At 35.8% G+C, this 25891-nt stretch overlaps 1 long non-coding RNA gene across 1 annotated transcript; it reads right to left on the bottom strand.

The window, feature by feature from the left end:
• Positions 1-2274: 2274 nt before the first annotated feature.
• Positions 2275-18544, bottom strand: LOC129265813 (uncharacterized). Its single transcript, XR_010296359.1, has 4 exons — positions 18246-18544; positions 10057-10223; positions 9185-9302; positions 2275-8235 (listed from the first exon to the last, which is right to left on the bottom strand). It is a non-coding gene; the product is annotated as an uncharacterized LOC129265813 (long non-coding RNA).
• Positions 18545-25891: the final 7347 nt, after the last annotated feature.

The following is a 25891-nucleotide window of genomic DNA, read 5'->3' as shown; positions in this document are numbered from 1 at the left end:
CCCCAGATTATCACCATCATCATCACCATCATCATCATCATCATCTACACGGGATTGTAGGTAGTCCTGTAATAACATGAATAGGCCTAATAACGAGAAATGTTATATAGTCACTGTATAGAATCGCGAATAGCGTACAGTTATATTTATAATACAAAAATGCTAATATTGCCCTAAATCTTGTATAATTTGTGATTAATAAAACCATTCCTGAACGTAAAAATCGTTCATAATCTGCAAATGTTCTGATAAGAAAATGAAAAGGTATCTATTCACAAAGAAATGTATACATTCACACAAACTGCACATTCAAGCTGTAAGAGATAAATATTTTTTTTTTTTGAAGAGAGAAAAAGAGACGTCCTCAAATGACGTAAATACGTTTGTTGAAGAGAAAACGAAATAATATTCTTTCCACTGTATCGTTTCTGTATTTATGTGAAAAAAGTACATTTTCTTATCATTAGTTATTTTAATGTGTCTGATTATGTCACAAGTGTTTGTCTGGAAATAAAAATAACCAGCAATCTTCTGGATTAAATAAAAAATGCGTATAGACGAATGCGAATAACGATTGGCGGAAGTTTATATGACAATGAATGTATTGATAATTCTTGAAATACCTGATAGTTATCGATCGTTAAATGGGTCGGTCTACCAAGCATGGTGCTGAGGTAAGGATGGTTTCAGGGGAGTGTTACATGAAGCTAATGCTTAGCGCTTTTCACTGACTTTTCATCTTGAGGCAATCAGAGTTCAGTAACTTATAACAGTTGTCAATGAAAATCACCGGGCTTTATCGTTTTCCTATAACAGTATGTACTGAAAAATCACCGCAAACACCTAGTAGTATAGTACTTGGGCTGACTTATATATTTGTGTGTATATAGATTTCATGTTCTAATTGTTATATTCTTCTTACCCTCGATCACAAGCCTTTGCTTTGACATGGTGCCTGAATTATGTTTCTGTTGATGTATATAGTTGAATGAATTGAAATTGAACTTGAAATACTGTGATGATGAATATTTAATAGATTGATGTATTGAAAAATGAATGTTGGTTACTTTCTTTTGGTCATTTCAACTTTGATCACTGAATACTTTTCACTTTGATGGAATAAAATACTGATCTTTCCAAAATTAAAGTCTGTGATGGATTCGACATGATATCAAAAAAATGGTATCGTATTTCACATTTTCCCTTTACTTGTTTGACTTGGTTGTGGAACCTTGTATTTTTCCTTTTTTTTCTTATCTCTATCTCTTATTTATGTTTTGTTGTAAGGGGCATCCTCCAAATTTTTGTCTAGATATGTCAGTGTGCTTTATGTCTGTTTGTGTGTGTCAATATTACGTAAAACACCAAGTACATAAATAATTTATATAGAAGTTTGATTATACATTTATACATTTATTTCTATTTTACGTATTTCTATGTCGGCACCAGCCAATGTGGAGAACCTCTCGACAGAATTTTCAATTCTTATAGGTGATCCCAAGGCATTGGCTAGTGCTCAACTTTATATTTCTCTTGTTATGTTTATATTGTATGTGCATGTAATTCGACATTGTATTGTTACATTTCGATCACTCTATCTATTTTGTATTGTTAATTTGATATGTATGATTTTAAATTTCATTTCTTTTACATAGCATGTAGTTTTTCGTTTTGATTAATTCTGTTTTATTACTTTTATTGTTCATCACTGTATCATGATTGTTATATGTATTTTTACGTGTGCAGGGCTCTCTCGAAAAGCAGTTTTTATACTGAAGAGACCACACTCTCTAAAGAAAACAGATATAAATAAATAAATAAATAAATAAATTGTATATTTCATGTTTGTTTCTATCTTGCCTAGAAGTGAAATATATAACTGAATAAATAAATAAATGCACACACATATATATACATATGTGAGTGTATACGTGCACATATAAGATTAGATATATATTCGTTTTCCTTTCTGCTTATACATTTTGTCTTACAAGTGTGATTTCACACTCTACAAATGCAAATCAATTAATCATAAACCATTGTTACCATGGTTACAGTAGAAAAAGGAACACAGAAAATAACTAATTATGTATTGAACGAAAGACAAGGAGAACCCCTGAAATAGCAGGGCTTGTAAGGCTAGGGTCTCCTTTGTGTCAAGTACATGACTGAATAGTATTCAGTGTATACATGTAATATCTTTTTAAAAAAAAATACAAAAACTAAAACTAAACAATGACAAAAAATACAATACATTGCTTGAATGTACAATCATTAAGTCTTGTAAACTAACAATAATATAATTAAGTGAAATATTATGGAAGAAGAAATAAGTTTGGATTACATGACATTATAAAGGGAAGAACGTTAGAATCAATAAATTAAAAATAAGACATGACAAAGGTAAAAGAAACACCAGAATAGAATACAAAAGGGGGAAAATGGGCTGACCCTCTGCAAAAGAATCCAGTTAGACAAGATACAAGATAAATAGATATTGATATATCATAACATTATTCAGTTTCTATATACTTTTTATAGGCTCCAAAAGTAAAATAAAATAGTATATAAAAGCATATCTTAACCTAGAGCAACTCACAAATAAGAATTACGAAGATAAGTAAACGCTGAAAAGTATAAATGCTTACCGATTTTTTTTAATATTTGAATTGAGAGAGTTCCAGAACCTAGGTCCAGTACTTACAACTGTCCTAAAAGCAAAGCTTGTACGTGTAATGCAGAAGCATTTCGTGTATAATGGTTGTGTATGTCACTATTTTTCATGAACATTGTAACCAGAGCTGGTGGCATGATGCCTTCATTGTATGCATGCACTAGAGTACCAAAGTGAAATACGTAGATATCTTGTAATTTTAGAATTCTATGCTCATAAAAACGTGGGGTAGTATGCAAACGATAGTAAACGTTACAAACAATTCTTAAAACCCTTTTCTGAATCAATACACCCTTTCAACATTGGTTTTAAGAGAATTACCCCATGCAAGAACGGGAGAATTAATGTTGAATACATCATACAAAGAATATCAGTAGAGAAAAAAAAATCAATTTGTATATTACATCACCATTTTTTGATAATGTTTTACAGAAATTATTTATATGGGTTTTCCCAATCAGTTTTTCATCCATGTGCAACCCCAGAAACCCTGTCGTCTTTACTCTATCTATTAACACATCATCAAATATAACATCAACTGTAACTTCTCTAATCGTGTTGCTAAAGAGCATATAATTTGTTTTCTGCAAATTTAGAGATAATTTATTTGCTTGAATCCACAAAATGACTATCCTCATTTCACTATTAACCGTTTTAAAAAGGGTCTCAGGATTTCTGTGTGAATAATACAAACTTGAATCATCAGCAAATAAAGTGAACGATAAAATATCAGACGAATGATACAAATCATTAATATACACAATAAATAATAACGAACCAAGGAGAGAACCCTGGGGAATACCACAAGTGACTAGTGACTCTCCCCCTTTATCGAGACAAATTGTTTCCTGTCAGCTAAGTAACTCTTGAACCAGTCAAATGTTGTACCCCTGATACCATAATTTGATAACTTGCCAATCAAAATATGATCTACTGTGTCGAACTCTTTCGAATAATCAAGAAATATACCAATTATATGCATCTTTTTGTAAATGGATTGTGATATTTTATGTAGCAAGGCATGGGTGGTGGTATGTTTCTCGCGAAAGCCAAACTTAAATATAGAAAATATATTACTCTTGTTGAAAAATTCAAAGTTCTAACATAAATCACTTTCTCAAGAATATTTGATAATGCAGTCAATAGAGAAATAGGTCTGTAATTAGTAAGGCATTAATTGGGGGTCTCCTTTCTTAAAAATGGGTACGACCTTAGCAATTTTCATGTCAGCAGGAACTTCCCCAAGTGATATTGATAGATTGACCACATGAAGTAGGGGTTGAATAATTTCTAAGAAAATTTCTTTAATTAAGTTGTTAGTAACCCCATCATAACCAGGACTTTTCCCGGTTTTTAAGAGATTTCACAATGGTAAGCAATTCTTCCCGAACTACTGGTAAGAAAAATAAACTTTTACCATTTTGCTCTTTCATAAAATCTCTGTAAGTCTTGAAGTAAGCGTATTTTTATAATTTACATATCGTTTACGTGAAGATTCAGTACCACGCACTTTATACGAATAATACAACTTGTTTTTCTTGTTAATGCATCTTAACAAAGAAGCACTTACCCAAGGCATAAGAGGAACGTTTTTACGATTTCTTCTACTACGCTTTACAACTGGTACATTTTTATTATACAGAGACATGAATTTTTGTGAGAAGTTGTTGAACGATATGTTCACATCATTTTCTTCAAGAACTTCACTCCAGTCAGTTTCTATTAACTGATTAAGGCTTCCCGTAGCTCTGCAATATTATCGGAAGTGTTTTTCCGAATTGATTTGGATTCTTGTTTACAGACTCTATCCAAGTTAAGAAGAGCGAAGATCGGGAAATGATCTGAAATATCTGATACAATAATCCCTGAGGATGGAAAAGGTTGTCTATTAAAAAAAATGTTATCTATGAGCGTAGATGAAGCTTCTATTACCATGGTTACCCTTGTTGGTTTAATAATTAATAGCATTCAGGAAAAAGACAGCATCATATTAAGAAACTCATCATAATGATCATTTTCATCACACTGACGGAGGTTTATATTACAATCACCCATTATGAAAATTGTTTTGTTTACGAAAAGTGGGTTTAAAAGAATACTATGCATTTCGTCCACAAAACTATTTAGGTTTCTTTGATACACAACTCCAAATATAAAATTTCTTTTACCCGGAATGAAGCACTTCACGAAGATTGATTCCATGTGCTCAGTCATCATATCGAACTCATACCTTAATTGAAAGTCCAATGAATCTGGGATATGTAAAGCGAACCCACCTCCCTTTTTAGCATATCTATGATTAGACACAAGACTATGACCAGGAATATGATAAAGATTTAAGTCGTTTACACTCGAGAACCAGGTCTCATGCAGTGACTCCAATCACAGTATAACTATCTTTACATTTTTCAATTAGTGTACTAAAAGCATCATAGTTCCTAGGCATACTACTCATATTTAAATGCAAGACAGTAGCAGTTTCAATTTTGTCTTGAAAACTATTAATAAACTGGTTTTCTGAACAGTATTGACAGTTAATTGCATAAGTATTCTTGAATTATTTTCTAATAAGCTACAAATGGCTTCTATATACTAATCATTTGGATGTTGAGTATACAATTCAAGTGAAATCTAACTTTTTGCACCATAAAGAACATGTCAGCATGAAAAGGAAGATTGTCAAGATGCACACACAATATAAAAGAGAAAAACGTGCAACAATGTATGTAAAATAAGATGAACATATTATATAACTTACAGAAGCAAATAAAAAAAAGATTATAAGGGATTGTAATAGAAATAATAATGAAACAAACGGAAATTAATAGGGAAAGATGAATGAAAAAAAAGAAGAAGCAACTTTAGGTTATCAATCATGGGATTTGACCTGCAAGGAAATGACCCTTTCTTTTCAAAGTGGGCATATAGGTCAGTATGATATCCTACAATAGACATTGATTACGATTCAAGGCTTCAAAATATCATCATCACATGTGATGAGTTTTTCGTAAGTCCGATTTCCCGTGTTCTTAAGTCCAGCGAAGATTTTTCCATCGTTGCTCCAAGATCGCTCAACTTTCGGTGAGTGGCGAACATTGAAAAGTAGCTTTTGCCTTGTGGGAGTCAGATCATCGTTTACAAAGATTTAGCTCTTCAACTTTGATCTGGCTCCCATACGCGAGCTCGGGTGCGGAGGCAGGACAACTCTACTAAAGAGCTTTGGACGAGGTAAATTTCTTCTTGCTCCTTTGTCTACTAAAGGACCCAGTCGATGACATCGTACAATGTCGGTTGAAGTCACGTTGACCCCATCCTCCTACAAATGTCAATCACAGGCTCCTCTGGATCTTCAGCTTTCAATTCAGGCACTCCTTGGATCCGGATGTTGCGCGATCTAGATTTTTGCTCCAGGTCATCTATTTTTTTTTGCTCCAAGACTGCCATCTTTTCAACGGATTTCTTTTCCTCGCCTCCTTACGTAGTTGTATCTCCGACTCTTGGGCCTTTATCTCCCCCTCCAGCTCCATGATCCGGCCCCCTGCATCTCTCGCCGGATGACAATTGAAGACATTGCCTCCGTAACTGCATATTGCACAAGCTTTTTTAATTGACAATTTTTTTCTAGCTCGTCAATGACAAGCTGGCCGATGTCATCCGATTCCCTTTTTGTTGGCATTGTTACATTTAAATATGAGTTTATGAGAAAAAAGTGGGAATAATCCAAAACAAATTGTTGAAATTAATGTGAGTGAAGGCTGCAGAGAAGGAAAAGACCCAAATGAGAGGACAGGTTTATGTGAACAAGAGCATTGATAGAGTAGTACTCTGTTTTGAAGAGAAGACTATGTTTACAGGCATGGGATGTTAATTAGGACATTTCCCCACGTTGATCCACTTTCACTTTCACTAACATTTTTAGCTCCAAGTATCACAAAAAGTCCAAGGTGTGGGACTGTAGTAAAAAGTTCCTTGCAAGTCCCATGAAGTATCCGACCAAAAAATAGGTGGTGCTGCACCATCCCGAGTTTGCTCAATCTCGAGATTTTAGCCCGATCGGCCCACTTCGCGATTAATCTCGAGATTCAAGAAACCCCGTCTCCACCATCGCAAGAAGAGCGATTCCTGCTCGAGCGAGGCAACAAGCCCGATGTTACGAGCATGCGCACTTTCGGATCTTGGAGTTTCAACGGCCCGCGCTTTTGAATAACTTCCCGCGATATATATGCAAGCAATGTACTCCTTTCACTAGCACTTTCGCCGAATTCGACCGGTGTTATGCAACAATCCTCTCAGCTCAGCGAGTGAAGAAGTGATGTATTCTTCGTTAAATATGATGGCGGAGTAGGAGGCAACGACAGAGAGAGAGAGAGAGGGAGAGAAGGGGGAAAGAAATGCTATTTGCTCACATTTTGCGAAGGAATAAGACAACACTGCATTGAATATGACCATCGTCGATGAGCGCCTCCCCCTTCGGTCTGGTCTCTCCCAAAATCCATTCACTGGTGGGACACCATCGTTGCTTATTAGGCAATTGATGAACGCTATTCGCATGTATAAAGTTGACTTTCGCACGTGTTTATGTTTTGACCGAGGCGGAAGTGGAACGCGAATTGCATTATGGACTGACGTCATGAATAAATTACCCCGAGTCCAATCTCGAGTGCGTCTGCACCGACGAATTAGCGGGATAATTCGTAAAATAGCGCGCTATTTTGCAAATAAACCCGAGTTGACTTGGGATTGCAATCTCGAGATTAATCCTACGAACTAGCGCGATAATTGCGTCTCCACCGCCAACTATCTCGAGATTTTTCAGATCGGGGGGGCGTTTCATCAAACAATTAGTCGGTGGTTTTCTCCGACTAATTGTGATTTTCACCGACTAATTTCATTTTCACCGACAATTTTGCCATCACCGACTAAATTCCATTTCATGAAAATTTGTCGGTGATTTTCTCCGACAAATTATTGGAAACCACCGACTAATTTTGTCGGTGGCCTTCACCTACCGACAAAACTTATTTTCACCGACTAATCAGCCTTTTATGGACTTTAGCAGCTAAAATCGATAAATTTCAGTTGATTTTGAGTATAACATTTTAATAAATTGCTTATTTTTCATTTCATTAAGAAAATTCAAAGAAAATGTATTTATTCTTAGTCAATGACAAATAAAAAGTAGACATTTCAAGCATCATATTTTTATCTTTAAAACTATATTTTCATAAATTAATCAATACAATTTGATAGGAAACACCTTCAAATGTACACACTTTTTCAAACATTCATGTTATTTTCTTCAACCCGAATAAATCATTGTGCATTTTTTAATCAATAATGTCTGAAAACTGTGACCTCATTGACTTTTGTACAAGTTTTTCAATATTCATTAGTGTTGTTGGTGTTGCTGCTGCTGTTGTCATCGTGGTTGCTGGAATTTCTGTTGTTTTTGCTGCTGCTCTTGTTGTTGTGGGTGTGGTTGTTGCATCTCTTACTGCAGTTGTGGTTTCGGCTGCTGATGATGTTGTTGCTCCTGCTGCTGTTCATGTTTATTGAAGTAACTGAAATGGAATTGATTTAAAGAGCATGTGATATTTTACTAATAAACATATTAATTTACATCATTATTTATATCAAAGTAATTAATTCCTAATTTAATTGTCATTGTTAAAACTTACATTTTTTTAAATGTTTCAAATAATAACTTTAAATTCTAAATGGTTAAAGTATCGTCACCAAAGCCTTATTAAACAACGAAAACAAAAAAGTTAAACAAAGAGATGCATAAGAAAATGATTAAAATGTACATGTATACACAATTGATTTTAATTAATGACTTGGGTTTTTCTCATTGGTTTACCAAAGAAAGGGAGTCAAAATCCAAAATTATCACATTTGGTCTTTATTTCTTGATTTAGAGCAAAATGCTGATTTCATGCAAGAGTCATGTTATCATAAATAAAAAACCAACATCAGGAGCAGCAGCATACCTGCTGATTTCTGAAGTGAGTGCACAATCAACAGGCAAGATCCTGAGGCACGCCCCCCCCCCTACCAAGATCATTTGAATTAGTGAGGTTTAATGACTGCTTCTGTAGTCATTACATTTATCTGATTTACACAGGCCTACAAGAGATATTAAAAAAAATTGTGTTCTTTTTGGGGTAATCTTCTGGTGTTCCTCCCTGACAAAGCAGATGGTGATGGTGTGTGAGTGTGGGGGGGGGGGTCTAATAGGAATGCAGAACAATGGAACATTCATTTACTACTTTGGCAATAGAAAGCAAGTCACACCATCTAGCATTGATTGATATTGGCTGTTTTACAACTGTCCAAGAAATATCACCATTAATAATTTAAGCATCTAAGCACTTATAGATGTCATTGTTTTCAAATATTGACTGGTAGAAGACCAAATAAAGAAGAGAACAGTACCGGTAATTAAATATTTTTTTAATGTGACTTTACTTTCTTTGCCAAAATGAGGCAGTAATAATTAGGAGTGTTTACCTTACAAGTGACATCACATTTCCTGCCTTCTTGTCTGGCTCTCCTAAACCTTCAACCATTTATACTTGGGTAACTTTGTATCTCATGTCTGTCTGAAAAGTTTGGGTAAAGCCTCCACCTGAAGGAAAAATAGCATTGAAATAACTAATTAAAATATTTGCCATAATCTTGTATTTCTTCTCACATGTATATGTACATGTCTAAAACAGGAAATAAAACATCTTTTGATAACCATACAGAAGGGGGCAAATAAAGGGTTCAAGTTTTTATTATGTTAATCAAAAATAAAAACAATAATAAATGACATGCTCTGGCTGAGAAACTTAAATAGAGAAATTATTCCTCACAATGTAGCTTGTATGTACATACACATGAGAAAGTAGTGATAAATAGATTGAGGGGTGAGAGCAGGGGCTGCGGAAACAGGGGGGGGGGGTTGCATGTTAGCTGCAGGGTCAGCGGAACATTTTCTAAAGTGAGCGAGCTGACCATGCAAAATATAACCAGATGGTCATTTTCCATTTTTCACCCCCCGCATTGTTTTCCAAAACCATGTACAAAAAATTCAAAATTGACCATCTGCTAATGATTTTTTGCATGGTCAGTCCCCCCCCCCACTTTCGGCTAAGCCCCCTCACTTTCAAAACCGTTCCGCTGACCCTGCAGCTAACATGCAAAACATATCGATTCTTTTATATGTCTTTCATGTTTATGTAATGTTTGCATTACAAACTGACTTTAAATAGAAAATCTGATCAAAGTCTGATTTCATTGTCATTGATGTGGGTTTTAATGATTTAACATTCTGCAACCCAAAAAATGTCCTTCATTATTTTGTAATCATTATCGCATTTTACTAGTCTACATGTTACCTGTGGTTGCATTTCAATCTCAGTATTTCTTCACCCACTGCCAAATCTTCTGCCACATGTTCATCAGATTGGCCGCTGGCACATTCCTTGCTGTAATAGACCAGTCAGAGCCTAGCTTTCTAGTTCCAGACCCGTCTCCTTCTGCATATTGTTAAAATGTCCATAGTCTGAAATTAAAATATTAATAATATCACATTGATATACATGTAGCAAAGAAATTATGTAGATTTACACAGTGATCATTGAAAAATACTGCACTTTCAATGAATATTGTTGACATTTCATAAAGGGGAATGATCAAATATACCAATCATTTTTCTTATTTTATTATCCTGAAATTTATAGAATATACCAAAAAACGGTCAACAATTTATCCTTTTTAATTCATATAATTTTCAATTGATTATAAACAAGACGGTCATTAACACATTAACCATACAAATAGTAAAACATTTTTTTCAATATGGATGCTAAATAGTAATTTGTTTTTAAAAATGACTAAGATAAATAAAAGCAAAACAAACTTCATAATCGCACACAAATGAGGAGCATTATATCATCTCCCCCAATTTGGACAATCAATCTTTTTTAAAAGGGAGCTATGCAATGGCTCATTTCACGTGGGTGTGCAAAGTCAAAGAAAATTTAAGATAGATCTAGGTCTATAGGCTATACCAGTATGGCCACGGGCTGGGTGCACCATTTAAAACTTGGATCTAATTTTTTTTAATAAGTCCTAGATTTCAATTCTTATTGGGTGTGAACGCACCTCTGCCACAATCGCATCACCCCCCCCCCCTGAATCCTTGCCAGCTGTCGAGAGCCTTCACTTCATTCGACTTGTGACTTGCTAAGCCTATGCTATATGATAAATAAGTTGAGAACATCCAATTTACCAAATTACCACTCAAGCTATTACCATGTGATTTAGCTCCTGTTCAATTCCAATATCTGTAACACAGAATTAGGATGGCCCCATTGGATATGTGTACATTAACAATTACACACGCTGGTTTGCCTGGTGATAGGCACGGCCGTAGTCACTAGATGGCGCTGTCGCGGAAGTGCTCAAAATTTGTACGCAAGCTTCGTTCGCATGTCAATCATTGCAATCGCATAGCGATGCGATATCGTCAAAATTAAGCCCCTGTTAGCGCGGATGATTATGATATTTTCTCTTTGTGATTGTCCTCCCGTGCGATGAAAAATATGTCATTGCATTGCACAGGACTTTCGCGAGCTACTGATGCCATTTTCGTGCCCCAAATTCCATGAAATCTTCCGAAAATAACGATGAAAGTGTCGGTAAGTCGAAAATGTCTTGAGTTGCTCTCAATTCTTACCTTATTTAGTTGTATTTCTTGTAAAATGGGTCTCGAAGGGTTCCGGATTTTCCGTTGATTGTGAAACTTGAGTTGATTTCCTTTCTGTGTATTGCAGTGAAATTGCAGCGCGGGGAATCGCAAGGGCTGGGGAAGCCCTTCTCAGTGAGGTTTGCAAGCTGAGCTGCCCTTGAATTTGGTCGAATTTCGAGCCATTTTAATCGCGCGCGGGATGATTAATTTACATCATAATAGAGATTAAGATTACGTCACGTACGTGCGTACCTGTGATACACACAGAAATGAAATTGAACTTGAATCACACGGAATCACAGTCAAGAAATGCTTTGTTTTCTTCGTTTGCTGAATGATTTCCTGAATTTAAAATCATGAATAAACACCAGAGTAATGACATGAATAAGATAATCATGGTCATATTTGAGAAATAACTAAATATTTTCTGAAAACGAGTGATGTGCATGCACTGGAAAATGAACATTCACTGTCAGTGTCAGTGCCGTGGTGTCAGTGTTTTACTGCCAATACTGGCTTTACTTTTGCACTGGTTTTTCTTTTGCCAACTAGATTAAAAACTCATTTATTGATATGTTTATTGCAATTTTTGAATAAATGGTAATACAAAGTGGGAAAAAAAAGATAAATGAAGATAAAAATAATTTTGACTAAAAACTTGTCATGCCATCACCCCCCCCCCCTAAAAAAATACCCACTATCTTGAATGACTCGGGTAATTTAATTTGTATTGAAAAAAATAAACAATTGTATTTATGCATTTTATATTTCTGATTCTTTCTGCCAGAATACCAGATGCCACCATGAATAACCTCACCACCAGGTTGAACTCCTAAACATCTTGATGATGACTATCTCCCGAGATATATCTTGCCTTCTTGAGATTGGAAGTTTTAAGTTCAAGTCAGAGCGACCTAAGGCCCTACTACCAAGAAGAATCCAGATTTACATAAAAACAAATCCCACGAAAGATACAAACTGATTTTATTATTAATGTGTAGTGTGTGTGTGAGACACTGTGTTTGTGTTTATTTTGATGAGGATCTCCTGTCTCTTTTTATTATTTCATTGACTGAATGAATGATCAATACCTAAAAGTGAGAACTGATTTTTGAGGAGAGTAGATAAGTGTATGGTTTTGAGTGAATTTGAGTAACTTGTTTTTATTACCGGTATTTTTTTCATCATTATTATTATTTTGCCTTTTATTACATATTTTCAGTTTATCTAACATTAAGTTTAAGTAACCAAACTTGATCAAAGTGTTCAATTTTTGGGATAGAATTTTGTAATTTCATTTATCAGGTAATAAAACTGAGTTTGGTAAATCTAAAAAAGGACACTAAAAATATGAACACTTGGAGATGCTCACTAAGATGAGGAAAAAACATGAAAGGAACTGGAACTTAAGTGGATGTTATAGCATGCCTTTCGAAGATCTCCAAGCACCTGGAATCATAGGCGGTGGAAGTGGGGGGGGGGGACGTATCCCCCTAAATTTTAGGTGGGGAGGGGACGACCCCCCCCCTAAATTTTTTGTTGATAACCTTTTTTTTTTTTTTTTTTTTTTGGCTTGTCAATTTTCACTTTTGTTTCCTGTGTCCCCCCCCCCCCTAAGATTTTTGGTCACTATTTTTTTTTTTTTTTTGTCAAAAAGTTTTGGCGGTTCCCCCCTAAAATTTTTGGCTTCCGTCGCCAATGCCAGGAATGATGATGTTCAACTGAGAGTCGCTGAAGTGGAACTTGTTGCAGAGAATGATTATTCCAGGACAAGTTAGATGATATTACCCAGCCCATACATCACAACAATGGAAGGGAGACAATATACCCCTGTACTACGTGAAGTATCATATTATCTTCAGGTTGGTTTGGAAAGTAATAATAGTCCTCTAGTCAATATTAACGTCTGTCCAACATAATGGTACTATCGAGCAATTTGGGGGTTCAATCACAAACAGCAAAAGTTTAGTAAATTGACACTAGTAAGATAATTAAACAAATATAATACAGCCAAACTGTCTGACCCCTTACTTGACTACTGACTTAACTACTTATTAAAAAATGACAAGTGATGCTTAGGCCCTTTGTAACCATTGTATTGGGCAGACTTTGAAGCAGATGACTAGAATTCATACTTTCATGACTTCAGATGAAGGAAGATCAAAAGAATTATTACAATTTAGCAAATATGAAATTAGAACACTGTCATGGTTATAAAAAATAATGAATTTCTATCAAGTAAAATGACAATACAATGTAAGAAATAATTGCAATCAAGTAATTTCATTTGCAAAAGATATTTTCCATAATTTAATAACCAAATTTCTCAAGATAATATTCTTCTGCACAGAAGTGTATGACACGCTCAGTGTAAATCATGCTGTTTATAAATCTCTAGGAAACCTTTTTTTTCAAAATGAAAATACATGTAAACTTAATAAAAACCAGGGGTGGATCCAGGATTTATCCTGGGGGGGGGGCACATTTTCATGATGAAAATTTGTCAAGCAAAAAAAGGGCCTTGCTTTCCGGGGGGGGGGGGGGGCATACTTTGGTGAAAATGGCATATTTTCATTACAAATCTCGACTGAGGCTCTCTAAGGGGGGGGGGTGAGCCAGATGTGCCCTCCCCCAGATCCACCAGTGATAAAAATCAACATTTGTGAAAGATGGCATACGTACCTTGTACTGAATTGGTAAATTCAATGCATATGTCTACAAAATGAAACTGACATGTTTGAATAAATTGCTTATTTTTGTTTCTAGAAAGAATTCATTAATAACAGCTTAGAGTTATTGAGAAAACATCAGGCAAACATAACATTCTGATATGCAATAACTAAATCTGTTTTTAATATGCTTTGTTTATGTCAAAGGCTTTATCGAAATAAGATTATGCTATAATTTATAAATTACTGCATTTTGGAGCCCATTAAAATTCAAAATGAATCATATAGGGCAGTGCCACACCTTATTCACTAAAATAAAGGAGGGGTGCAGCTGAAATTTTTTTCATCATTATTATTATTTTGCCTTTTATTACATATTTTCAGTTTATCTAACATTAAGTTTAAGTAACCAAACTTGATCAAAGTGTTCAATTTTTGGGATAGAATTTTGTAATTTCATTTATCAGGTAATAAAACTGAGTTTGGTAAATCTAAAAAAGGACACTAAAAATATGAACACTTGGAGATGCTCACTAAGATGAGGAAAAAACATGAAAGGAACTGGAACTTAAGTGGATGTTATAGCATGCCTTTCGAAGATCTCCAAGCACCTGGAATCATAGGCGGTGGAAGTGGGGGGGGGGGACGTATCCCCCTAAATTTTAGGTGGGGAGGGGACGACCCCCCCCCCTAAATTTTTTGTTGATAACCTTTTTTTTTTTTTTTTTTTTTTGGCTTGTCAATTTTCACTTTTGTTTCCTGTGTCCCCCCCCCCCTAAGATTTTTGGTCACTATTTTTTTTTTTTTTTTGTCAAAAAGTTTTGGCGGTTCCCCCCTAAAATTTTTGGCTTCCGCCGCCAATGCCAGGAATGATGATGTTCAACTGAGAGTCGCTGAAGTGGAACTTGTTGCAGAGAATGATTATTCCAGGACAAGTTAGATGATATTACCCAGCCCATACATCACAACAATGGAAGGGAGACAATATACCCCTGTACTACGTGAAGTATCATATTATCTTCAGGTTGGTTTGGAAAGTAATAATAGTCCTCTAGTCAATATTAACGTCTGTCCAACATAATGGTACTATCGAGCAATTTGGGGGTTCAATCACAAACAGCAAAAGTTTAGTAAATTGACACTAGTAAGATAATTAAACAAATATAATACAGCCAAACTGTCTGACCCCTTACTTGACTACTGACTTAACTACTTATTAAAAAATGACAAGTGATGCTTAGGCCCTTTGTAACCATTGTATTGGGCAGACTTTGAAGCAGATGACTAGAATTCATACTTTCATGACTTCAGATGAAGGAAGATCAAAAGAATTATTACAATTTAGCAAATATGAAATTAGAACACTGTCATGGTTATAAAAAATAATGAATTTCTATCAAGTAAAATGACAATACAATGTAAGAAATAATTGCAATCAAGTAATTTCATTTGCAAAAGATATTTTCCATAATTTAATAACCAAATTTCTCAAGATAATATTCTTCTGCACAGAAGTGTATGACACGCTCAGTGTAAATCATGCTGTTTATAAATCTCTAGGAAACCTTTTTTTTCAAAATGAAAATACATGTAAACTTAATAAAAACCAGGGGTGGATCCAGGATTTATCCTGGGGGGGGGGGCACATTTTCATGATGAAAATTTGTCAAGCAAAAAAAGGGCCTTGCTTTCCGGGGGGGGGGGCATACTTTGGTGAAAATGGCATATTTTCATTACAAATCTCGACTGAGGCTCTCTAAGGGGGGGGGGGGGGGGTGAGCCAGATGTGCCCTCCCCCAGATCCACCAGTGATAAAAATCAACATTTGTGAAAGATGGCATACGTACCTTGTACTGAATTGGTAAATTCAATGCATATGTCTACAAAATGAAACTGACATGTTTGAATAAATTGCTTATTTTTGTTTCTAGAAAGAATTCATTAATAACAGCTTAGAGTTATTGAGAAAACATCAGGCAAACATAACATTCTGATATGCAATAACTAAATCTGTTTTAAATATGCTTTGTTTATGTCAAAGGCTTTATCGAAATAAGATTATGCTATAATTTATAAATTACTGCATTTTGGAGCCCATTAAAATTCAAAATGAATCATATAGGGCAGTGCCACACCTTATTCACTAAAATAAAGGAGGGGTGCAGCTGAAAAATCTCATCAGCAGGGGCAATAATTTTCACCGCCATTTCAATAGTACTATTAGATATCCTGAAAACACATAATTAAAATAAAATTAACTTTCTCTCAGGAAGTGCCCCTGTATACTATTACAGCCCTTGACCAGTATATTCTCTCAAGAGGTTCAATAATTCCTTCTCTTCCCTTAATTGTAGAGTCGGTTCGGGTGCGAATGTGTCTGAAAAAAATGATAAGCCCAAAAAAAAAGATCATTAGTAAAAATTGTAGAGTGAACAGAACATATCATTAAAAAAAAATGACAAGCAAAAACAAAGATTGATCTGGCATTGGAAAATAAAAGGAAATTAATGAACACCGCCCCCCCCCCCCCCGCTTCAACATTTTTTGTTGTTTGCTTCTCCTGCTTACAACTTTATAACTTTACCTGATACACCATATATGGACCTTTCAAAACTTTTGGCTCCATTATCATGACTTTGCCACTGTTCAAGTATTATTTATTTGAAACCAATGCTAAGACTATAAGGTGAAATGAAATTATATCAAGAAAAAAAAAATTCACAAAGTATAAAATCATAATGATGTAGGTCATGTTGAAATTAGACCCTGGACTGGACTCAAAATTAGATCAAGTGTAGTGTAGACCAAATGTAAATTACACAAAGTGTAGACCAAATGGCAATTAAAAAAAATTTATAGACCAAATGGTCAAGCCCATTTGGTATAAAGACTAAAAAAATATATATAAGTAAAAAAAATATAATTAAGTAGGTCATGCTGAAATTAGACCAACTGGACATTTCGCAAAATGAGGATTAGACCAAGTGTAGACCAAATGGGTTTAGCCCATTTGGCATTAGACTAAATGAGAAGTGGGCAAACTGCATGTAGACCAAACGAATACATACATATTTCACACTGTGGAACTGCATGATATAAAGCCAATTCTATGTACCGGTATTTGACAAAGTAAAAAAATTGTAATTATGTAGGCCTAGGTTATGCTGAAATTAGACCAACTGGACATTTCGCTAAATGAGAATTAGACCAAATGTAGTGTAGACCAAATGGCAATTCAGTAGACCAAATGGGTTTAGCCCATTTGGCATTAGACTAAATGACAAGTGGGCAAACTGCATGTAGACCAAATGAACATACACCATGTACACATATTTCACACTTGGGACTGATAAAGAGAGCCGTAGCAGACGACGGAGATGCGTACATGATCTGCGTCCGCAAATAACGTGCACGCATGTATGTACTAACATGAAAAACAGCATATGGGACGATCTTACAAAAAATTGCACATGCGGGGCTATTGGAGAGTCACAGCAGATGACGGCTAGCAGACGCCGATGGGCGCGCGCATTTAGCGAGCACATCGTGATCGTTTTAACTATCGATAGTACGTACAGTGTATTAAAAAGGTACCGCGATGTCTATGGCTTTTTCGGACCATGTTGGTGCTATGAATTTGCTTTTTTTTACAGTTTAAATGAATTTTACGTAAGTTTTAAGTGGTTTCACATGATAAATTAGATATTAAGGAATATTTTGATATCATTCTCTCGACAACAAACACATTTTGAAATTCTTGTTGTCCTGCCTACTGGTGATCAAGGATATCTCCGACCACACCGAGCAACAAAATCAATACAAAACCAAAGGAAATGAAAAATTATGATATGTAACATAGAATGACATAACCTAGAACAATATAAAGTATTCTCTTTGCAAAATTTATAAAATTGCAGCCATGTGCGGATCATAAAAACGTGTATGGACAGCCGTGTCGTTAGTTTGGTCCTGAGATAGTTCTACAGACACAGAAACACGGGTATGGGACTAGACTGGATTATGTGCTGTCAAGTTTATCGATCGTATCGACAGGGGTCCTGCCAGAAGATTCTCTTTTCTTGTAATTCATTTGATAATTACGCACAACGAATAATTCAATAACCTTACATACAATATGAACGACATTTTGAAGGGTTTTACTTACGGTAAAATCCTCATTCACCTCTTCGGGGACCTTCGCTTCTACTTATTTCTTCGTTTCACTTCGAATCGTCGCGGCGAAAACATCAACCAATTTTACATCTTCTTCACAACTTTGGGAGTGGGCGTGGCCTAATTAGTCAGCGAACCTCGTTCAAGACGATTTGTAAAATAAAAATTCACTGACAATAGTCAGAGAAGCTCCGAGAGTTTGATGAAACGAATTTTTGTCAGCGCTGACTAAATTGTCAGCGCTGACAATTTTAGTCAGCGCTGACAGTTGTCGGACGAAAATATTGATGAAACACCCCCCGGGATAATTTGCCGGATCAGAAATAGCGCGCTAATTTGAAAACTCGGGATGGTGCAGACGGCCCTCTTATAAATTTAAAAATACGCCATGACGCGACCCTAATATAAGTGACTGCTACAGTAAGTGGCCGTGGAAATCCTGCGGCGACCGTAGAATTGCTAATCACCGAGGAAATTTTAGAATCTACAGGCGGTGCTGCACCATCCCGAGTTTGCTCAATCTCGAGATTTTAGCCCGATCAGCCCTCTTCGCGATTAATCTCGAGATTCAAGAAACCCCGTCTGCACCATCCCACGAAGAGCGATTCCTGCTCGAGCGAGGCAACAAGCCCGATATTACGAGCATGCGCACTTTCGGATCTTGGAGTTTCAACGGCCCGCGCTTTTGAATAACTTCCCGCGATATGCAAGCAATGTACTCCTTTCACTAGCACTTTCGCCGAATTCAACCGGTGTTATGCAACAATCCCCCAATCCTCTCAGCTCAGCGAGTGAAGAAGTGATGTATTCTTCGTTAAATATGATGGCGGAGTAGGAGGCAACGACACAGAGAGAGAGAGGGAGAGAAGGAGGAAAGAAATGCTATTTGCTCACATTTTTCGAAGGAATAAGACAACACTGCTGTCAGTGTTGTTATTGAATATGACCATCGTCGATGAGCGCCTCCCCCTACGGTCTGGTCTCTCCCAAAATCCATTCACTGGTACTGGTGGGACACCATCGTTGCTTATATGAACGCTATTCGCATGTATAAAGTTGACTTTCGCACGTGTTTATGTTTTGACCAAGGCGGAAGTGGAACGCGAATTGCATTATGGACTGACGTCATGAATAAATTACCCCGAGTCCAATCTCGAGTGCGTCTGCACCGACGAATTAGCGGGATAATTCGTAAAATAGCGCGCTATTTTGCAAATAAACCCGAGTTGACTTGGGATTGCAATCTCGAGATTAATCCTACGAACTAGCGCGATAATTGCGTCTGCACCGCCAACTATCTCGAGATTTTTCAGATCGGGATAATTTGCCGGATCAGAAATAGCGCGCTAATTTGAAAACTCGGGATGGTGCAGACGGCCCTTACGACGGCCGCAGCAAATGTAACTGAGGTCTTACACTTATAATAAACTTGGTAATACCTCAGTCACATTTCCTCTACGGCCGCCGAGTCGAAAACAGCCATTTTATCTAATTTTATTCAAACCACCCGTATGTAGCTGGTTTACAAAAAATGTTAAAGCGGGTGTTTTTGACTCACCGTTCGGCGGCCGTAGGGGAAATGTGACCGAGGTATTATCTCCATCATTCAGTTAAAACTCGCTTTCCGCTGTAAACTGATACTGAATAAAGAAGGGGGTGGCTTTAAAAGAGTAGATATTTCGAAATGATTTGTGGTCTGTTGCAGAAAGAGTTGCCTAGAATGCAACCGAAATCATATTATGCAAGTCCAAAATCCATGCGTTGCTTTTTGTTCAGATCCAGTTGCGTTTGATTTACAATTCTTTCGACAATGGGCATACGATGATAAACGTATTGTACACTAAGGAATGTTCACATTTTTTTCAAGTAATGATACCGTCTAATAATACTGTAGTTTTCTTTGATTTGCTAAGTGCATTATTGGATGAATCAGAAGCTTGTTTTAATTGTTTGGCGAAGAGCTGATTTACAACTACCATTTTGATCAAGAAATCCCCAAACAACAAATAAAATATACGAAGTTTGTAGGTTCCATATATCCTTAAAAAAATACTGCATTTGTCGAACTGCGCATGAAAAAGTGAACTTGGTGATTATCTAAATTCATATACGATTGCAGTAAGTGTCCTTTTGCGTTGACTTTTCTGGTATGACTTAATTTGCTTATTTCATCATTAAATCATACAGCTACTATCGGGTTCTGTGAACACCCCGGTGATGTTGATCATAGATGGTGGTTATCAAACAACACACATCTAGGCTCTACACTCAAATTATCATGTGAAACTGGTTACGTCATCAATAGAAGTGAATTCATCGAATGCCAACCAAATGTAGTCTCCAAGAAGATGGGCCAAGATTGGGACAAGACGATTCCATATTGTTAGAGGGAAACAGCACCCCATCATGCACCAACATCAGGTGTGATTTATACCGTTCAATTTGTTTTATTACACCCCCCCCAAAAAAAAAAAAAATTATGCTGATCATGCACTGTAAAAAAAAGAAATCATAAACAAGACTATCGATACTTCAAAAATGAACTTCACTTATATACAATTCAAACATAAAAATCACTATCACTTTGTATGACTATTCAATCAATATGATAATTTAAAAGAATTATTTATTATTTTTTACCATTGGTGAGTAGGTAATAAATTTCTCTTTTTCATTTGTCTAAAATAAGTATCACTACGGAGTGGAAGCTCGAACAGAGTTATTGTCCATTCTTACTTTTTATCAGCTTTCTTATCCCCTCTTTTGAATACAATATCATGCAAGATTAAAAAAATCATGTTATGTGCTCGTTCAGACGTTTAGTGCAGTGAAATCAATTTTGCATGAGACCAATTCTCGTTTTGAAAATGATGCTAAATCATCATTTTTGTAATACAATAATATTAAAATAGCATCAATATATTGATATTTCGTTATTTTTTCCGTGAATGTTCAATTGCAGGGTTAGATAAAAATACAAGATTAAGACTGTTTACAGTCGTGATCGGTTGTATAGCGACAGTGATCTCTTTGGCCGTCATCATGGTCATCTCACTGGCCCTTGTCATTCATTGTCGTAGAAGCCACCTTGAAGAGGTAACTCTATTTATACCGCAAATGTTATCACCTTTGGATATGCTTAACTATTTTGAAAATCTAGGCTGCTTGATTGTGACGTTTCAACCAAACCATGAGATAAGTTTAATTTCAATGAATTCATTCAGGTTTCGAATATAATATATATACACATTTTTAAAGAAGTATATTGATTTATGTTTTACGAATTGTGCGCTAATAGTTGAATATATTTACAGGTTCATGACTATATCGATATGGGTAACATTCCAGCAAGGGGAAGTAATGGTCTGAACTCAAAGAGGGAACCAGACTGTTTAAACTTTGGAAACGACACTAGCTCCTCTGATCAACGAATAGGCATACCAGTCAACACGACACCAACATCTGTTGCGGTCGCTGGTACCGACGTTGATGATTTTGGGTACTTGCTATCCTCCTCCTCAGCATCGATGAGTACGATGGAACGATCTCGAGTTGATAATCGTGATGAGTATGGTTATCAAACTCTATCTAAACGCGAAGAAAGTGCCTACACAGATTTGATTTAATTGAGTATCATAACCGGTGAATCATATTGTGAGTATAAAAGCGAAATGAGCTTTAGAACTCTTACAAGTTGCTGCCTTCGAAATGTAGGCCTACCTTTAATTGTAATGTTTGTGGAAGAATGAAATGGGTTGCATCTTTGTGATCTTCCATATTTTTTAAGAGGAAAATATGATTGATCATCATAATATATACCTCCAAGCTAGTGTTACACTCTCATGACGATGCACGATTAGTGAATCTCCGGAACCGTATATGAGTACAATTTATTATCAGTTCCTTGCTGTGCCTTCCAATAGTTTTTGAAGAGAAAAATCAGTTTCAGAAGCTATTAAATTTTCCAACAAACACTCAAAACGAGATTTATTATTCTCAAAGTATTTGAGAATATGAATAAATTACTCCACAGCGTATAATTATGTTAGATTCTATCATTCTACTACAATGTGTATATTTGTTGAAGCCTTTTGGTGATGGCTATGTGTACAGTCACTTCTATATCTTATTTGAGAGCTAGATATATATGTTGTCTTATTCCCAACTTCCTAGATAGAAATACTAACGGACATTTCTCTATGTAGGATTATTTTTGCAACTTACAAATGAGAAACTCAGAAATGAAAATGAGTGATAAACACAATCAAACCAAAGCACTGAACTTTACGGTTGCAAATGGGCGACGCAAACAAAATTCAATAAACTGGCCTATTTTCACAAAATAAAGGGTTAAACTTTTGAATGTGTGATCAACTGAATGTATGCTTTAACATGGTTAAAAAAGTATATCATACGTATAACTAATCAGAATTCAAATTTAATCAATTGAAACCAGGTATTTTCATGAGATCTTGACCAACACGTTCTCACTATATTGGCTCCTGTCAAAATGGCACTTTAATTATTCACATATATTAACAGATAACGGGCAGATAACGATCTTTTTTTTTCGTCGTGACCACAGTTATTATTAAATTTCAAGAGAATACAGACTGTAAAAATATAATGTGAAAATTCTAAACAGGTTTGATTTTACTGGAATTCATGTCGAGGGATTTCTTCTTTTATTATCAAATCTGTATGCTCTTGAATCTGTAGTAATTTTATAATTTTTCGTCTTTAAGTGATGTTGAGTTAAGAATTTACAATGTCAAATTTATAGTTCGATTGGTTAATTTGCAATAGATGTTAAAACAAATCACCCACACACACACCCTCACACAAATTAACCATCAATGTTTCAATAACAAATTAAATGCTTCATATTGAAAAAGAAACAAAGGCTTCTGCGTGTAAATTGTCTCCTAATGAAATAAAACAAGGCATTTATTCTTTTTGTTGAGATACATGTGCATTAACTCGAGTAATATGAAAATGATCGTCGTGAGTAAACCGTGTTTACACAGTGACTTTGCTCGGGGTTCGACACGCGAGCCGTGCTCAACACGGCAGTTTTATGTTGTGTAAATGCGACCAGTGTGATCCGCGAGCCGTGTCGAACACGGATTTTTTGATCCGCCAAAATGGTTGGTTTCAACCCGCGAGCCGAGTCAGACTCGACGTCGAACCCGCATGACCTAGGTCAAACACGGCATATTTGTGACGTCTTCTACTTCCGTTCGTGATCCGCGGACCGTGTCGAACTCGCCTTTTTTGTTTCAGTATGAACGCGATCACAGTTGCCCTTTTCGCAGCGTTCACGGTATGACCGAACATTTTCTTGTAAGGGTTTTTCCCCTATAATGATCAAGATCAAGTTCAGTCGTTTTCTTGTGGTATTCTATGATTGTAATATGAAGTGACACCAAAACCAAAAGTGAAATATGAACCAACACGACTGCTTAATGCTGCTATACAATCCCGTATGATAAACGCACTACACTGTATTTTGAATTTATACTTCCGTGTTTTAATGGAATTCGCTCCGGCTAATATCCGCAATGTTCGGGTATATGAAATATATGTTTAGAAAGAAAAATCACTCAAATAATCCTTAAAGTGTATTACAATACAGTTTTAAATTTAATATGAAGTAATATATGAATGAAAGTATTATTTGTGCGACAAAGAATATGGTTAGCAGATAACATGCCACTCAACAATTACCCCTATCACGATGTTGCTAATAATAATTAACACTGTCGTAAATCCGGTCCGAGCAGTTGGGGAAGGGGGTCAAAACAATAAAGTGAGCTAAAAAAATAAAATTTTGGGGGCACCTCCACATTAAGGCTATGTATACGGGATACAATAACAACTATTAACTAGCAATTTTAGTGATGGCTGTTTTAATGGTTTGAATTGTGGCATGAATTAAAGTTGGACAGACCTGTGGTCGCGGCAAGCAAACTTTACAGTAAAAAATCGTTTTACATTAAACGAGAAATTGAGAATACAGCGGTCGAAATATATTTAATGAATACTTATTTACTCACTGTAACAGGAATAAAGGTGACCTATTCCTGACAATTACGATCATATAAATATAGCCAAATTCAAAGGTACATGTGAGATTGGGCGCGAAAGTATATGGTTGGCCATCGTTGTCATAATTGTAATTACGATCTCTCACAATTGTTTTGGTTTTGCCCTAATTTGCTGTTATTTACCATTATGTTTGTTATGTGTTTCTAATTCTGTAATTTGCTTTATTTGTTTTATTTAGCAAATAAGAACTCAAGAAGGCCAGGGCGAAGGCTTTGCAACACAGTGTATTACTCTGCTTCATTCTTGACCATCATCTTCTCTTCACATTAATAAAAATATGTCAGAGCGATTGGTACAAATATTCACGCAACTCTCGATATGTATATATCCCTTACCCTGGGGTTACACCAGTGGTATGATTTTGACGGTACGTTTCCTACCTGTTTGGGCAGATGAAAGCCAAACATGATATATAAATATAGGAATGTGATGGCGTGCTCTACGAACGTTAAAACAGCCTCAAATGACTTCCTGCCTCAGTCACACACCAACGCATACTGAATCCAAACTAACCAATAATATACCATTTGAAATAGCTTTGATCGGTCTGGAGTCAGTTCCAGTGGTGTGACTATAGCATTTTTTTATGATTCTTCAAGCTATAAAAAAATACAATGCGTGCCTTTAAGAATTTGTTGCCTATGCATAATCATAGCTATCTTCCCCTTTGTTGAGAATACGATTTCCGAGATCTGTCACATGGATAAAAATACCCCGTCTTCTCACGATGTTTATCGTGTTTATATGGATAAATGTGTGTTGATAAAAATTACCTGAAGGTTTTACAAAATGACTGATAGAAATTTTCATTTAGCAACCAGAATATCAACCCCGAGTGAAGGTTTTTGTCTCTGATTAGTTTCAATGGACATCTAATATTCAGCATCAATAATTATTTGGGTACATAAGATATGAAATCATCAAGACATTCCCAAAAATGATTAAGTAAAAATTTATGCAATGATTTACACCAACCCCCCAAAAAATCCCTGCGTTTACCTGAGTGACTTTTTTGAAGTTTTAAACGATCTTGTAACTCGGCTGGTCGAATGGGACTCCGATTTCTTTAAAACAAACCATTGTGATGTAAAGGTACTAATTTGTTGAATATGAAGCACGCCATCTTCCCTATTATATCACAGCTGGTTGTAAGAGCGCACAAACCGTCCGAAGACGCTCATGGCGCCAGCCCAGCAACAGTTCTTTAATATATGAACACAGAAAAACACGTAAACAAAATGCTATAAATATATCTTGAATAAAAAAAAAAACACATTGTATATATTAGATATAATTTATATTGCTTTATGCAGAAAAATTCGAGGCAGTCCTCAAAGTTTGACTTTAAGATTTGATTTATATGGATATACCATGCTGAGAATGTCAGAGTAAATTTACTCTCCCCGTAGAGCTAGATGGGATAGTAATATTAGTCCCCTCAGTGGTATAACTCATGGACCACAGCTTGATATTTTTCAAAAATGTGGGTTTGCTCCCTAAGTATGATAGAAAAGTGCATACAGATGAATA

Source organism: Lytechinus pictus, chromosome 1, assembly GCF_037042905.1.
Source record: "Lytechinus pictus isolate F3 Inbred chromosome 1, Lp3.0, whole genome shotgun sequence".
Taxonomy (NCBI): domain Eukaryota; kingdom Metazoa; phylum Echinodermata; class Echinoidea; order Temnopleuroida; family Toxopneustidae; genus Lytechinus; species Lytechinus pictus.
This window is presented reverse-complemented; position numbering and strand designations above follow the sequence as displayed.